The sequence below is a fragment of the Mauremys reevesii genome, linkage group 1 (genome assembly GCF_016161935.1).
Source record: "Mauremys reevesii isolate NIE-2019 linkage group 1, ASM1616193v1, whole genome shotgun sequence".
Lineage (NCBI taxonomy): Eukaryota > Metazoa > Chordata > Testudines > Geoemydidae > Mauremys > Mauremys reevesii.
Window position 1 is genome coordinate 298690914 of NC_052623.1, and position 13488 is coordinate 298704401.

At 43.5% G+C, this 13488-nt stretch overlaps 1 protein-coding gene and 1 long non-coding RNA gene across 2 annotated transcripts in view; one reads left to right on the forward strand and one right to left on the reverse strand.

Annotated features, from left to right (window-relative positions):
* The window catches only part of LOC120396049, a 55032-nt gene extending 49159 nt beyond the window's left edge, over positions 1–5873 (reverse strand). Inside the window, exons 1-4 of the long non-coding RNA XR_005592944.1 lie at positions 5800–5873; positions 5205–5307; positions 4313–4434; positions 844–1059 (exon numbers count right to left, since the gene is read on the reverse strand). This is a non-coding gene — a long non-coding RNA (uncharacterized LOC120396049). The remainder of the gene's footprint in view (positions 1–843; positions 1060–4312; positions 4435–5204; positions 5308–5799) is intronic.
* The window catches only part of WIF1 (WNT inhibitory factor 1), a 64034-nt gene that overhangs the window by 14331 nt on the left and 36215 nt on the right, over positions 1–13488 (forward strand). The window lies entirely within an intron of this gene.

Below are 13488 nucleotides of genomic sequence, written 5' to 3' on the forward strand. Positions count from 1 at the left end.
ACAGAATTCGAACTAAAGAGCCCTCTATGTCGAATTAATGGCTTCCTGGTTTGGACGGGTGCACGGTTAATTCGAATTAACGCTGCTAAATTCGAATTAAAGTCCTAGTGTGGACCAGGCCTAAGAAAGGGGATAACAGGGTAAAAGTGTGTGTAGGGGCGGTTAATCCTGGATGGGTGAATATTCTGTTCTTTAGCTGGAGATTTATAAATATGTCTAGTGTACACTTGCAGAGAGCAAATGGATAGGAATTCGCTTGGCTTTTTTAAAACACTGAAGTAAATACAGTTATAAGGCAGCCCTACCTGCAGAAGGCTGCAGCATGACAAGTGTGCCCAGCCTCAGTTTCCCTTTTTGTCTATTGTTGAAAGGGACATAGTCTTTCAGTGTCCAATACAAAACCTGCCTTTGGGCATAATTTATTCATATACACCAGTGCAGTAATTTCTTATAGTAAAACCATTCTCCAGTTCTCACAGTAAATACATAGGGACACAAAAGTTTTTCCATTCCCTTCTCAAGGGGCATCATCTCCTAGTCACCCATGTGAGAGTCAATAGCAGCACATTGTTCCCAGTTCCTTTTGCCCCTGATCCAGGACCCCAGTCTCCAGGCCTCCCTGTCTCAGAATGACCAGTGTCATGACTCTTACCACAGCCCTTCAAGGTCCACTACTGAGGCTTCTCTGCCTCTGAGTCCTACCACTGTTCAAGGAACCCCTCGATAGGACCAACCCCTTGTTATGGGCCTCCTCCTCTCAGGTCTTCACCCCAAGTCTCCCTGTGGTGTTCCACCCCAAAGGCCTCCCCACAATCAGGGGTCCTAGCTTTGGTCAGTTCTCACCAGCAGTTCTGTTCCAGCTCTCCTCAGGACTCAGCTCTTTCTGCTGGGTCTCCTGTAGCTCTCTCCCAAGCCACTCTTGCCAGCTCTCACCAGCTGCTTCCTGTCTCTGGCTCCTCTCAGTCTCTTGGTCTCTCATCTGCCAGTCTCATTCTTCTAGAACCCAGATGCCTTCTCATAAATCTAACTGGGGTCAGCTTCTGAAAGGGCTAGTATCACCTTGTGACAAGTACATAATTTATATTTCGTTTTGTAAAGTGCTTTTAGATCCTTCAAAATGGAAGTCACACTGTTATATAAAGATATACAGGCAGTGAAAGGAATATGAAAAGAATATAAAAAAAGAGGAACTGATAAGGAAGTGTTGGGTCTGAGACAGAGAGGACCAGAGGTGTGGACTGAACAACACTGAAGTAGGCCCCTGCAAGCAGCCAAGCCTGAAAAGAAGACTTGGACTGGACTTTTATCATCTTACAGTTTTGTTTGTTAATGAGTCAGACCCCAAGGAAAAAGGTAACTTTTGACACACCCTGGGACACATGGACTGTGTCTTAAAGCAGACAGGAAATTCACCTGCCAACCAGTCTGTACATTGAACTGCGATCATAGAATCATAGAAATGTAGGACTGGAAGGGATCTCAATAGATCATCTAGTCTAGTCCCCTGCACTGAAGCAGCTCTAAGTATGTAAGTGGATAACTAGACCATCTCTGACAGGTGTTTGATTCACCTGTCCTTAAAAACCTCCAATAACAGAGATTCTACAATCTCTCTAGGTAATTTGTTCCAGTGCTTAACTACCATTACAGTTTGGAAGTTTTTCCTAATGTCTAACCTAAATCTCCCTTGCTTCAATTTAAGCTCATTGCTTCTTGTCCTGTCTTCAGTGGTTAAGAACAATTTATCACCCTCCTCTTTATAACAACCTTTTACATACTTGAAGACTGTTATGTCCCTCCTCAGTCTTCTCTTCTCCAGACTAAACAAACCCAATTTTTTCAATCTTTCCTCATAGGTCTGGGGTGGCCAACCTAAGCCTGAGAAGGAGCCAGAATTTACCAATGTGCATTGCCAAAGAGCCACAGTAATACGTCAGCAACCCCTCATTAGCTCCCAGTCCCCCGCTCACAGCACCTCCCACCCACCGGCAGCCCTGTCAATCAGTGCCTCCTCCTCCCTCCCTGCACCTCCCAACCAGCTGTTTCGTGGCATGCAGGAGGCTCTGGGGTGAAGAGGGAGGAGCGAGGGCACGGCAGGTTCAGGGGAGGGGGTGGGAAGGGGTGGAGTAGGGGCAGGGCTTGTGGCAGAGCCAGGGGTTGAGCAGTGAGCACCCGCCCCCCCGCCCCTGCACATTAGAAAGTTGGTGCCTCTAGCTTCAGACCCGGAGTCGGTGCCTATACAAGGAGCCGCATATTAACTTCTGAAGAGCCTCATGTGGCTCCAGAGCCACAGGTTGGCCACCTATTTCATAGGTATGTTTTCTAGACCTTTAATCATTTTTGTTTCTCTCCTCTGGACTTTCTCCAATTTGTCCACATCCTTCTGGTGCCCATAACTGGACACAGTACTCCAGTTAAGGCCTCATCAGTTCTGAGAAGAGTGGAAGAGTTACTTCTCATGTTTTGCTTACAATATTCTGGGATGTACTAGCAGGAATGTTTGCCCCCCGTTTTTTTTTTTTTTTTTTTAAACCACAGTATTTAGTTTCAGAGGGGTAGCCGTGTTAGTTTGTGATCCACTATAATTCCCAGATCCTTTTCTACAGTGCTCCTTCCTAGGCAGTCATTTCCCATTTTGTATTTATGCAATTGCTTAGTCCTTCTTAAGTATAGTACTTTGCATTTGTCCTTATTGAATTTCATCCTGTTTAATTCAGACCATCTCTCCAGGTTGTCAGGATCATTTTGAATTCTAATCCTGTCCTCCAAACTGCTTGCAACGCCTCCCATCTTGGTATCATCCACAAACTTTACAAGTGTATTCTCAAGGCCATTATCCAAATCACCGATGAAGATATTGAATAGAACCATTCGATATGTCCTTCCAGTTAGATTGTGAAATATTGCTAACTACTCTCTGAGTATAGTTTTCGAGCCAGGTTGGACCCTCATTATATATGCCATCAGTGAAAAACTTAAGGATTCAAGTTATCAGTAGTATGAAGATAGAAATGCTTCATTCATTTGCAGCAAAGAAGCTAATTGAAGGATGCATCTGAAGGAGTATCATAAACAAAATACGTGAAGTTATGCCATTGTATAATTCCATGCTAAGAGGGTCCCACTAACATTACCATTAGGAAGTTTTTCCTAATATCTAGCCTAAATCTCCCTTGCTGCAATTTAAGCCTAAAACTGCTGCACCCAATTTTGGACATTGTAACAAAGTTCCTGCTCTGCCTTGGTGGGTTCTGCGCTTTCTGGCGAATTTGCTTGCTTCAGAGGTTCACAGCAGTCCTCAGTTTGGCTCCTTTTGTTAGTGGCACAAACCTGCCGTTCACTTGGCTAACCTCATCACTGGCTAGAATGGGGAAAAGGAGGAGAACAATCCCCCGCAGTCTCTGCTGGCCCACCTAATGGGTCGGGGGACTGGCCAGATACCTTCCCCTCTGATGGGACCCACAGTCCAGATCAACTCCCCTTATATCAAATAGGGAGGTCAGGGGATGGGGGGAACCTGGGCCCGCCCTCTACTCCGGGTTCCAGCCCAGGGCCCTGTGGATCACAGCTGTCTATAGTGTCTCCTGTAACAGCTGCGTGACAGCTACAACTCCCTGGGCTACTTCCCCATGGCCTCCTCCAAACACCTTCTTTATCCTCACCACTGGACCTTCCTCCTGATGTCTGGTAACGCTTGTACTTTGCAGTCCTCCAACAGGATGCCTCTCACTCTCAGCTTCTTGTGCCTCTTACTCCCAGCTCCTCACATGTGCTCCTCACTAACTGAAGTGAGGTCCTTTTTAAACTAGGTGCCCTGATTAGCCTGCCTGTCTTAATTGATTCTAGCAGCTTCTTAATTGGCTCCAGGTGTCCTAATTAGCTTGTCTGTCTTAATTTGTTCCAGCAAGTTCCTGATTGTCCTTGAACTGCCCCTGTTACCTTACCCAGGGAAAAGGGACCTGCTTTTCTATCTGCCTTCTATCACTCTCCTGTAGCCATCTGACCCGACCCTGTCATAGTATATATTTAATTCCATCGTATATACTTTCTGGAGATGTTTCAGAGAAAAGCTACTAAGCTCATCAAAAGATAGTTGTGGGAGTTAAATTTCTGAAGTCTGTCTAGCTTGGAGAAGAGCTGTTGTACACAAAAAATGGGATCATAAAGACTTGGGTAAGGACCTGTTTCAACTGAGCAACAAGCAAACATGTGAACACTTCTGATCTCTCCCCTCACCCTACCCCAAGCATAGGTTAAATGTGAACATTTGCTTTGTTTTGTTTGCTTGTTTTTAAACCCATATCATACTCACCATTTGGACTTTTGTCCCTGGAGGTACTGGTAGAATCCAATGGTAGGATATGTGGGAGAGAAGAGGAACGGATAGTTATTTATTGATTTCTCTAGCACTTACTGCCATAGCTGCTGAGCACTCTAATTAGAAAAAAACATATTAAAAAAGATAAAATTATATATGCTACCCATAATAAATTATAACATTAAAACTAAAAATACCACTTTCCTGATTGTTTCTAGCAAACATTCGCAGAATAACCATTAGCTGAGATAAACAACTAACTAAAGTTTAAAAAAAAACAACCAAATGCTAAAGAAAATAAATAAGCCTGACATCAAGCCTGGAAGCCTGACAAATTCAAATTCTGGCCAAAGGCAACACATTCCCTAAATAGGGGCTCTCTAAGGAGAAGACCTGCCACCAGGCCTGAGAGTTGAACCACAGAAACCATTCGCTACAGAATTCCAACCACCCTCAAGTACTACAGTTGGCTATGAGGTGAGAAGCAGTCTGTTGTACTATTAGTTTGTAGACTATTCAAGGCTTTAAAAGAGAACAGGGAGCCAATTCAGAGATTTGAGCTCTGGCATTATCTGCTTATAATGACCCGCTTATCTCTGGAAGTAGGCAGGTACATTCTGGACCAGATGACAATTTTGAGTGACCTTCAAAAGTAGCTCTAACTAGAGTGCACAACAGTAGTCTCTCTAGAGGTGACAAAGGCATAGGTAATGGGAGAGGTCACACAAACTTTTGGTCAGTTGTAGAAGATGAAATGCACCATGGACCACCATCACTACCTGCAAATCTAGGAGCAGTGACATATCCAATAGGAATCTTAGACTGTAAACCATTTAGGCAAAATTCAAACATGCTGGACACTTTCAGTAACTGGTACAGACACCACCTGAGCCAATTTCTTTTAAAGGTTCGGTAAATGTTGGTCTGATCTTTTCAAGTTTGATTCTCGGTTAGTTCATATTCATTCAGGTCTCTTGCTGAGCCAGGCACTGGTAAATAAAGGAAACTGTAAAAATTACGTTTGGTGAAAAACAGAGATTCATCTGAGTGTGATCGGTATGCTGATGTCACTTCCCCCTAAAGTCTGTTTCCCCATATGGTCTCACATTGAATAGACATGACGAGATGTGCAAGATCCTACATGAGGGCCCTCAAGGAGGATGAGCAGTTGCCCGGCCTCACACTCTGGGATCTCTTTGAGGATGGAAAGAATTCACTTATGCCTGCAAGGTGTTTACTTATGGATGCTCTGTGCTCACAAGCACCAGATAGCCAAATTTGGAACGGGGAAAGAATTTTCCACCAGGGTGTATTGGCAGGCACTCTGGGTTTTGGTTTGTGCAGGGCCGTGTTTTGTGTGTGTTTGTTTTTTGAGAGTGTTTTTGGGCCTTCTCCTAGATTTGCCTAGAGCACATCTGTTAGGATTAGGTGAGCATGATCAAATTTCTGTGATTGCAGTCTGTGAGCCTTCCTTTATGTACCTTTCATTGCTAGAGTCCTCCCTTTTTGGTTAGGGTTGTGACAGAATGCAGAAGCTTACACAGCACTACCTGTCTTGTGGATATAAATTATAGGACTTCATGACATCACAAACCACTCAAGCTTCACTCCCTTGGTTACCATGCCAGCAGAACCCCTTTGAGTCTGAGCATTGTTACCCCTTGATATAACTCACAATTGTGTTGTATCTATGTGAATACCTTGTTTAGTTAACTGACCATTTTTACTTGCCCTGCCAATCATTTGCAATCATGTATATCTTAGACCTGATGTCAACTCAGGCACTCATATTATGGTATGCCTACACATATAAAGTTACATTTTTATTCATTTCTAAAACTCCAATTTTTAAAGCATTTAAAGTGTTGAACTTTGAAAAGAGACCTTTGAAAGGAAATGCTGACAGCTCTTTTTTTGGACAGCGAAATAGTTTCTCCGGTAAAATATAACCAAATTCTGTAAATTAATTAAATTAATTAAATGGAAAATTATGAAATAGTCATAAATGCACTGTGAGACACTTCTGACAACATGAGCAGTTATTTAACAGCTTGGTAATAAAGTGAAATAATGAAATACTGAGGAGGTATTTTACAAGAGTCAAAGAACAGTTTGTTCCCATTCATCTTTCTTTTTGAAGAGAGCGTTTTGGGGTCAGATTCAGCACAGTTACAATGGGAGTTGTACCTACTTATCCCAGAGCACAATTTGATCTCTACATCTGAAAGCCGAATAACAAAATGAAACATAATTATCTCTTCACATCTGCTCTAGAAGTTACTTTGTAAGACTATAAGAAACTACCTTAAGCTAAAAAGGTCCACGTTCCCATAACTACAGTGTGGTGTTATTGTAGATGTGCTAGTTATCCATGTTGTGTGATTAACTCCATATTTTGAAATGTGGGAACTGGTAGTGGCAAGAGTATTTTCAACACAGAAAATGTGGCCTGTATCAGTAGATGTACCATCCTCTACATGAGCCTTATAAATCTCTGGCTTAGTTTATTAGATTGCAGACTTTCAATCAAGAAAACACCCTCCAACCTGAAACATGCAAAGATGTGTCCCACCTTTTCCTGCAGGGAGAAAGGCATTATACTTGAGTAACTGTATTCTTAATTTCAGAGTAGCAGCCATGTTAGTCTGTATCAGCAAAAAGAACGAGAAGTACTTGTGGCACCTTAGAGACTAACAAATTTATTTGGGCATAAGCTTTTGTGAGCTAAAACCCACTTCATCGGATGCATGCAGTGGAAAATACAGTAGGAAGATATAGATATATATATACAGAGAACATGAAAAAATGGGGGTTGCCATACCAACTCTAACAAGACTAATCAATTAAGGTGGGATATTATCAGCAGGAGAAAAAAACTTTTGTAGTGATAATCAGGATGGCCTATTTCCAACAGTTGACAAGAAGGTGCGAGTAACAGCAGGGGGAAAAATTAGCATGGGGAAACAGTTTTTACTTTGTGTAATGACCCATCCACTCCCAGTCTTTATTCAAGCCTAATTTAATGGTGTCCAGTTTGCAAATTAATTCCTATTCTGCACTTTCCTGTTGGAGTCTGTTTTTGAAGTTTTTTTGTTGGAGTATTGCGACTTTGAGAGCTGTAACTGAGTGACCAGGGAGACTAAAGTGTTCTCCGATTTTGTTTTTGAATGTTATAATTCTTGACGTCTGATTTGTGTCCATTTATTCTTTTGCGTAGAGACTGTCTAGTTTGGCCAATGTACATGGCAGAGGGGCATTGCTGGCACATGATGGCACATATCACATTGGTAGATGTGCAGGTGAATGAGCCTCTGATAGCGTGGCTTATGTGATTAGGTCCTTTGATGGTGTCCCCAGAATAGATATGTGGACAAAGTTGGCAACGGGCTTTGTTGCAAGAATAGGTTCCTGGGTTAGTGTTTTTGTTGGGCGGTGGCTGGTGAGTATTTGCTTCAGGTTGGGGGGCTGTCTGTAAGCAAAAAAGTAACCTAAAAGTCAACCTTCTTCAACAAAAAACCTTCAAAAACAGACTCCAATGAGAAACTGAAGAACTGGAATTAATTTGCAAACTGGACACCATTAAATTAGGCTTGAATAAAGACTGGGAGTGGATGGGTCATTACACAAAGTAAAAACTGTTTCCCCATGCTAATTTTCCCCCTATTGTTACTCACACCTTCTTGTCAACTGTTGGAAATGGGCCATCCTGATTATCACTACAATTTTTTTTCTCCTGCTGATAATATCCCACCTTAATTGATTAGTCTCGTTAGAGTTGGTATAACAACCCCCATTTTCTCATGTTCTCTGTGTATATATACTACTGTATTTTCCACTGCATGCATCTGATGATGTGGGTTTTAGCTCACAAAAGCTTATGCCCAAATAAATTTGTTAGTCTCTAAGGTGCCACAAGTACTTCTCGTTCTTTGTATTGTTAATGCTGTACTGTGCAACTCTGGGCATGTTTATTAATTGGGCCTAATGTACATCAATATTGGATGCAACATTTGGTGTCCAATACTGATACAGATACAGATTTTTTTTGCAAATTTCAAAGTACTGATCTCACATGGTTGAGGTGGGGTTTTTTTTAGCACTATACATGGTATTAAGAGATTTTCTGTCATCCTATTCAGTTAACTTGGATTGTAGGCTTTTCATTATGGTGTGTACAATGCCTAGCATAATGGTGCCCTGCTTCCTGATTGGGGCCTCAGGGCGCTACCAAAATAGAGATAATTAACTAATGACTTTTATAGTGCCCAAAGTGTTCTAGACACTTGGCAGAACAAGCAGAAAAGCCAGGCCCCTGGAATTCACAGCTTACAATCGTATTTCAGACTTTCTCCGTTGAGGGTGAGTAATACACAGTAGACATGCATGGGCTAAGGAGGACAAAGATGTGTGTGTATTTGGGGGTGCAGCATATGTGTGGATTTTGGCAGCCCTGAAGCAGCAGGAGTGACTGCAAAAAGGCAGCACCACAGATCATCTATGTACTAGGGTTTGGACTACAGAGTGCTCTTCTCCCACCCACATTAGGAAGTCCACAGGAGGGAGCCCATTTTCTGCACACTTTGGAAGGTCTTCAGGAGAGTCCTGCACAACTTTACAATAAACTAGACTAGAGTAAAGTATATAGTACCCTTCTCAACTGTAGAGCTCCTAACGTGTACTCGAATGGTCCATTCCTCTGGTACATTTTACGGAATCCACATGAGGGAGCCACTTTACTGCATGCACCATTTTAAATGATGCTTAAGGCACATTGGACTTACTAGTGCACACATTCCTCGGATCAAATGCACAAGAGAGAGATCCTCTCCTATGCACCGTAGCAGCTTCACAGTTCAGAAAGGCCATAGCCTGACTGGTGGATTTCCTCACTGCACAGCTCCTGCTATAACTTTTACAGTCTCCAAATACGTGTAACCCAGTAATATAGTATATCTGTCCAATCTGTACTGCAACACTTTGCAACAAAGGATTACACAGCACATGGCATGATTGTCAGCTAAACCACCACCATGTAACATACCTTTCAGTTCAGTGTCATGCACATACAGTTCATAGCACAGGTGGCATGCCACAGGAAAAAAGTAGGTGCTTGAAAGGTTTCTTATTTTGTTGAGAGATGTGTCACACTCCTTTAAATGATGCAGCCTCCCACCCCACATTGTGTGTAAGTAATTGGTATCCTTTGATGTTCTGAAGCACTTTGAGGAATTTCTGAGACAATTAAAAATGGTATTTATGAATCAGTGTAATCCCTTCAGTCAAGTCTGACTGCTAAACGTTCCTTATGGTAGGCCTGGTTCTACTCTCACTTATACCTTCTATACACAAGTGGAACCCTATTGACTTCATTGAAGTTATTCTCAATCTATAGTGCTCTAAACAAGTGACGAATCAGATCCCATATGTCTGGGTGCTAGATTATGGATTTGGATTTTTCATTTAGCTGAAAAATAAGCCTAATATATGGTAGCTACGTGGCTACACAACTGAGGAAGCTCAAGGGTAGGAGTTGTTCTTATGCTGCCTGGAATATGGAATGTACATTTCCTAAACAGGCTCAAGTTCTGCCTGCTTCAAGGAATGCCATCTGAGGAGCCAGCATCTTGCATATAACTCTGAGCCTGATTCCTCTCTCAGACACCAGGGTAAATCAGTGAAGTTACATAGGTGCAAAGGACAAGAGAATCAGGTCATTTGTTTTTACCTATGCCACAAGACTCTCTTTGGAGATCCTACATCACAAATGTGGATCTAAAGAGCTGTGCTTCATGGAAGATGACAAAATAAAAAAATACCTGGCACGTAAAAATTTAAAAAGGACCAAAAAACTATCCTTAATCCACACATCCGCTCCTGTTGACATCAAAGTGAATCCCATTGCAGATCAAGGGCAGTATGTGACTCAAAGTTTGCTGTCAGCTTCTCAACTGCTTAATTATTTCACTGTGTAAAGATTCACAGTGCGTATTTGAAGGTATATCTAAGATCTCCAGAGATCCTTGCATTCTGGTGTTATCTTTAGGGATTGTGCTGCTCCAGGCATATTGGAAAATGGGCCTCATTCAGCAGTCGCTCACACACTTGTCCTTAAGGACCGATTTTTCAGAGACTCTGAGAATGTCCAGCTCCCTTTGACTTCACCTGGAGTTGTGGGTGCTCAGCACCTTTGGGAAGCTGTGGGTAAACGAGGAGAATTTGGTTCCAAAATGCAATAGTAAGCCAGATTCACTAAGGGTACTGCATGGAGGAGTAAATTACAGCTAATAGGCTCAGCCAGACTCTTTAATCCCAGAAGGGCATTTATCTTGGTGGAAAGCTTGGAGTGTTGCTGTCACTACCCTCCTTTGGGATTTCCATCAGGGGAAATTTAACCCTTGCTTGATGATCCATAGGAATGCCACAGTTGGGAGCCACTGGAACATTATGCTCCTGGCTTCTCAGACCACGCCTCCTTGCTGGTCAACAAAACCATGTTTTGAGGTGTACTGACTCCCTATGGTTCCCCTTTGTGCAAAAGCAGTTACGGCCCCTGCAACCTCCTCTCACAATGAGCTTTCTGCTACTGGGGCTCTCCAGTAGGGTGTATGCTGGTAGAATCTAGCTCCCAGAATCCAGAGCAGTTACTGTCCAGAGAGATGTAAATTTCAGCCCCTCCCCACACCCCCCCAAAAAAACCAACAACAACACATCTTGTGCATTTGCTAGTGGTGCACTCATTCATGCATGTCTGGAGGGCTCAGTTGCCAAAATCTGACAGGCCAGATGCAGGAGCCACTTCACAATCACCTCTAAAGAAAGAGAGTGCCAGAAAGAGAAGGAAGTGAAAAAAAAAACAGGACACAGATATAAAGCAGCATCAGAACAGAAGCAGCTGCTGGGGACAAAAAGAAAGAATTGACGAGAGATTGTCCAAAAAAAACCCAACAAGAAACTTTGCAGTAACCATCGCAAAATCAAAATACAATAATACACACTGAGAGAAGCGATTCTCCTACCTGCTCTCAGACACACTCCACATGCCTCAAGTAAAGTTCAAAATTCACCTCTTCCTGGGCCTTGACTTCATTAGCCAGCCACTGAATAATAAGGGTATGTTTATACTGCAATTTAAGACCAGCTTGGGTCTTGAGTTAGCAGACCCTGTGTTTGTTAACCTAGGGCTTGAGCATCTATCCTCCTTTGTAACCCCAGGTTAGGAATTGTTAAAAACTGGCTCCCAACCTGGGTCTCCAGTATCTACATTGCACTATCCAGGCCCAAGTCCACACCCGGGAGTCCTGGGACCCCAGGTCTGAGTGCTTGGTTAGCATGATTTGTGTGTAGACAGAAGGGGGATTAGGTTTGAGCCTGAGTTTGAACTATGGGCTTACATTGCAGTTTAGACATGCCATAAGGGTATGTCTACACTTCAATTAAAAACCCACGACTGGCCCATGCCAGCTGACTTGGGCTCGTGGGTGGCTCTGGCTAAAGGGCTGTTTAATTGCACTGTAGATGTTCGGGCTTGAGCAGAGAAAATGTAGAAGGGTTGGGCTGAGCAGCCCAGTGCTAGGAACCCTAGAAGAAGCCACGCTTCGGACTGGACTTTGTTGCCTTAGAGTATGTCTGCACCGCAATTAAATAGCCCCTAAACCCGAGCCCAAGTCAGCTGGCATGGGCCAGTTGCAGGTGTTTAACTGCAGTGTAGACATACCCTAAGACAACAAAGCTTGGCTTCTCCTAGGGTTCCTAGCCCTGGGCTGCTCAGCCCAACTCTCCTACATTTTCTCTGCCTCAAACCCAAGATCTCTGTGCCAGGGCAACCCAAGTCAAATCTCTTTCAGCGCTTTCTTTCTTCCCCACTGGAGGGTCCTGGTATTATTGGCTGATAGTTGCACAGTAGGATGCCTTCAGTTTCTCTGTCCAGGAGAGGCCATTAATCCATTCAAGCAACTTAATTACGGTCTGTCAAATATTTGTTCTCTCATCCTTGCTGCAGGAAGAAAGGTGTGAACAATGGAATATTTTGTTTTGGATTTTTTTAAATATACATAAATATACGCACATTGCTATAGACTGATGTTGGAGACGGAAATCCTGTTCTGATACCGAGGCATCTGGCTGCAGCAGTTTCCAGTGCAGCACATCTCTCTGGCAGAAGCTCCCCACAGGCATCCAGAAGAATCGAGAAGCTGGCAGAAAAGGGCACAAAATGCTTGGGCTTATCAGACTCTGCTTGCCATGGGTCAGCTATGCCACACTTGCTGAGCTAACTGAGCTCTGCTTCTTGCAGGTCCATCATGCACCACCATTTTTCTCACTCTCCTCCAAACAGCTAGCCATGGAGGGAGAATTGCCCAGACATTGAGGAACAAGCTGGCAGTAAGGGGCCTTTTGACCCCTCCCCCTTTATTTCTTAGACCATTTGCCCTAGTCCCTCCCACTATGTTCTGGGCCCATCAGCAGCTTCTGTGGAGATACTGGAACATCACACTTACTCTGATGCTGCAGATCTACAGAACTACGGTTGTACCAGCTCTGCTGCAGAACAGTGAAATTGGGCTCTGAGGAAGGCTAAAGAATGTGAGATTGATGGTTTAAATTCTTGCCGCCTTCCTCAGCTGCTCCATATTAAGTGTCAGGACAAGAATAGCAATGAGCATCTCTGTAGAAAAACCCAGTTGGCACATGACCAGGATTTATCACTGAATTTGGTCCGCTGTTTGGATCATTAGCTTCCCAGGCTGGGTCCTGACAGGGAGTGCAATGTGAATGCTGATCCAGGCCCCCCGCCAAATCCAGTAACTGCGTCCATCGGCAGTGGTTTGGTTTCAATGGCTTTCTTGGTATGGATATACTACTAGGATGGCAGACTAATGCATTTACCAAGGAATGCTGCTAGCTGGCTGGTGATTATGTGGGTGTCAAAATTTTGGGTGGCGCGATCAGATTGCCAATAACAGACACAGACTGGCTATCCTGCCAGACCACCTTAAGGACCTAGCTAGAGATCAAGCAGGGTGGTGTTGATCAGCAAGAAACTACCTCCCTTTGGGATTTGCCCTCATTGATGATGATGGGTTAGCCCCTATGTAACCCTTCCTTGCTCACTGTAGCTTTCAGTGCAACAATCTGGCTGTTATGTAACCCCACTGAGCTCACTATGGGAT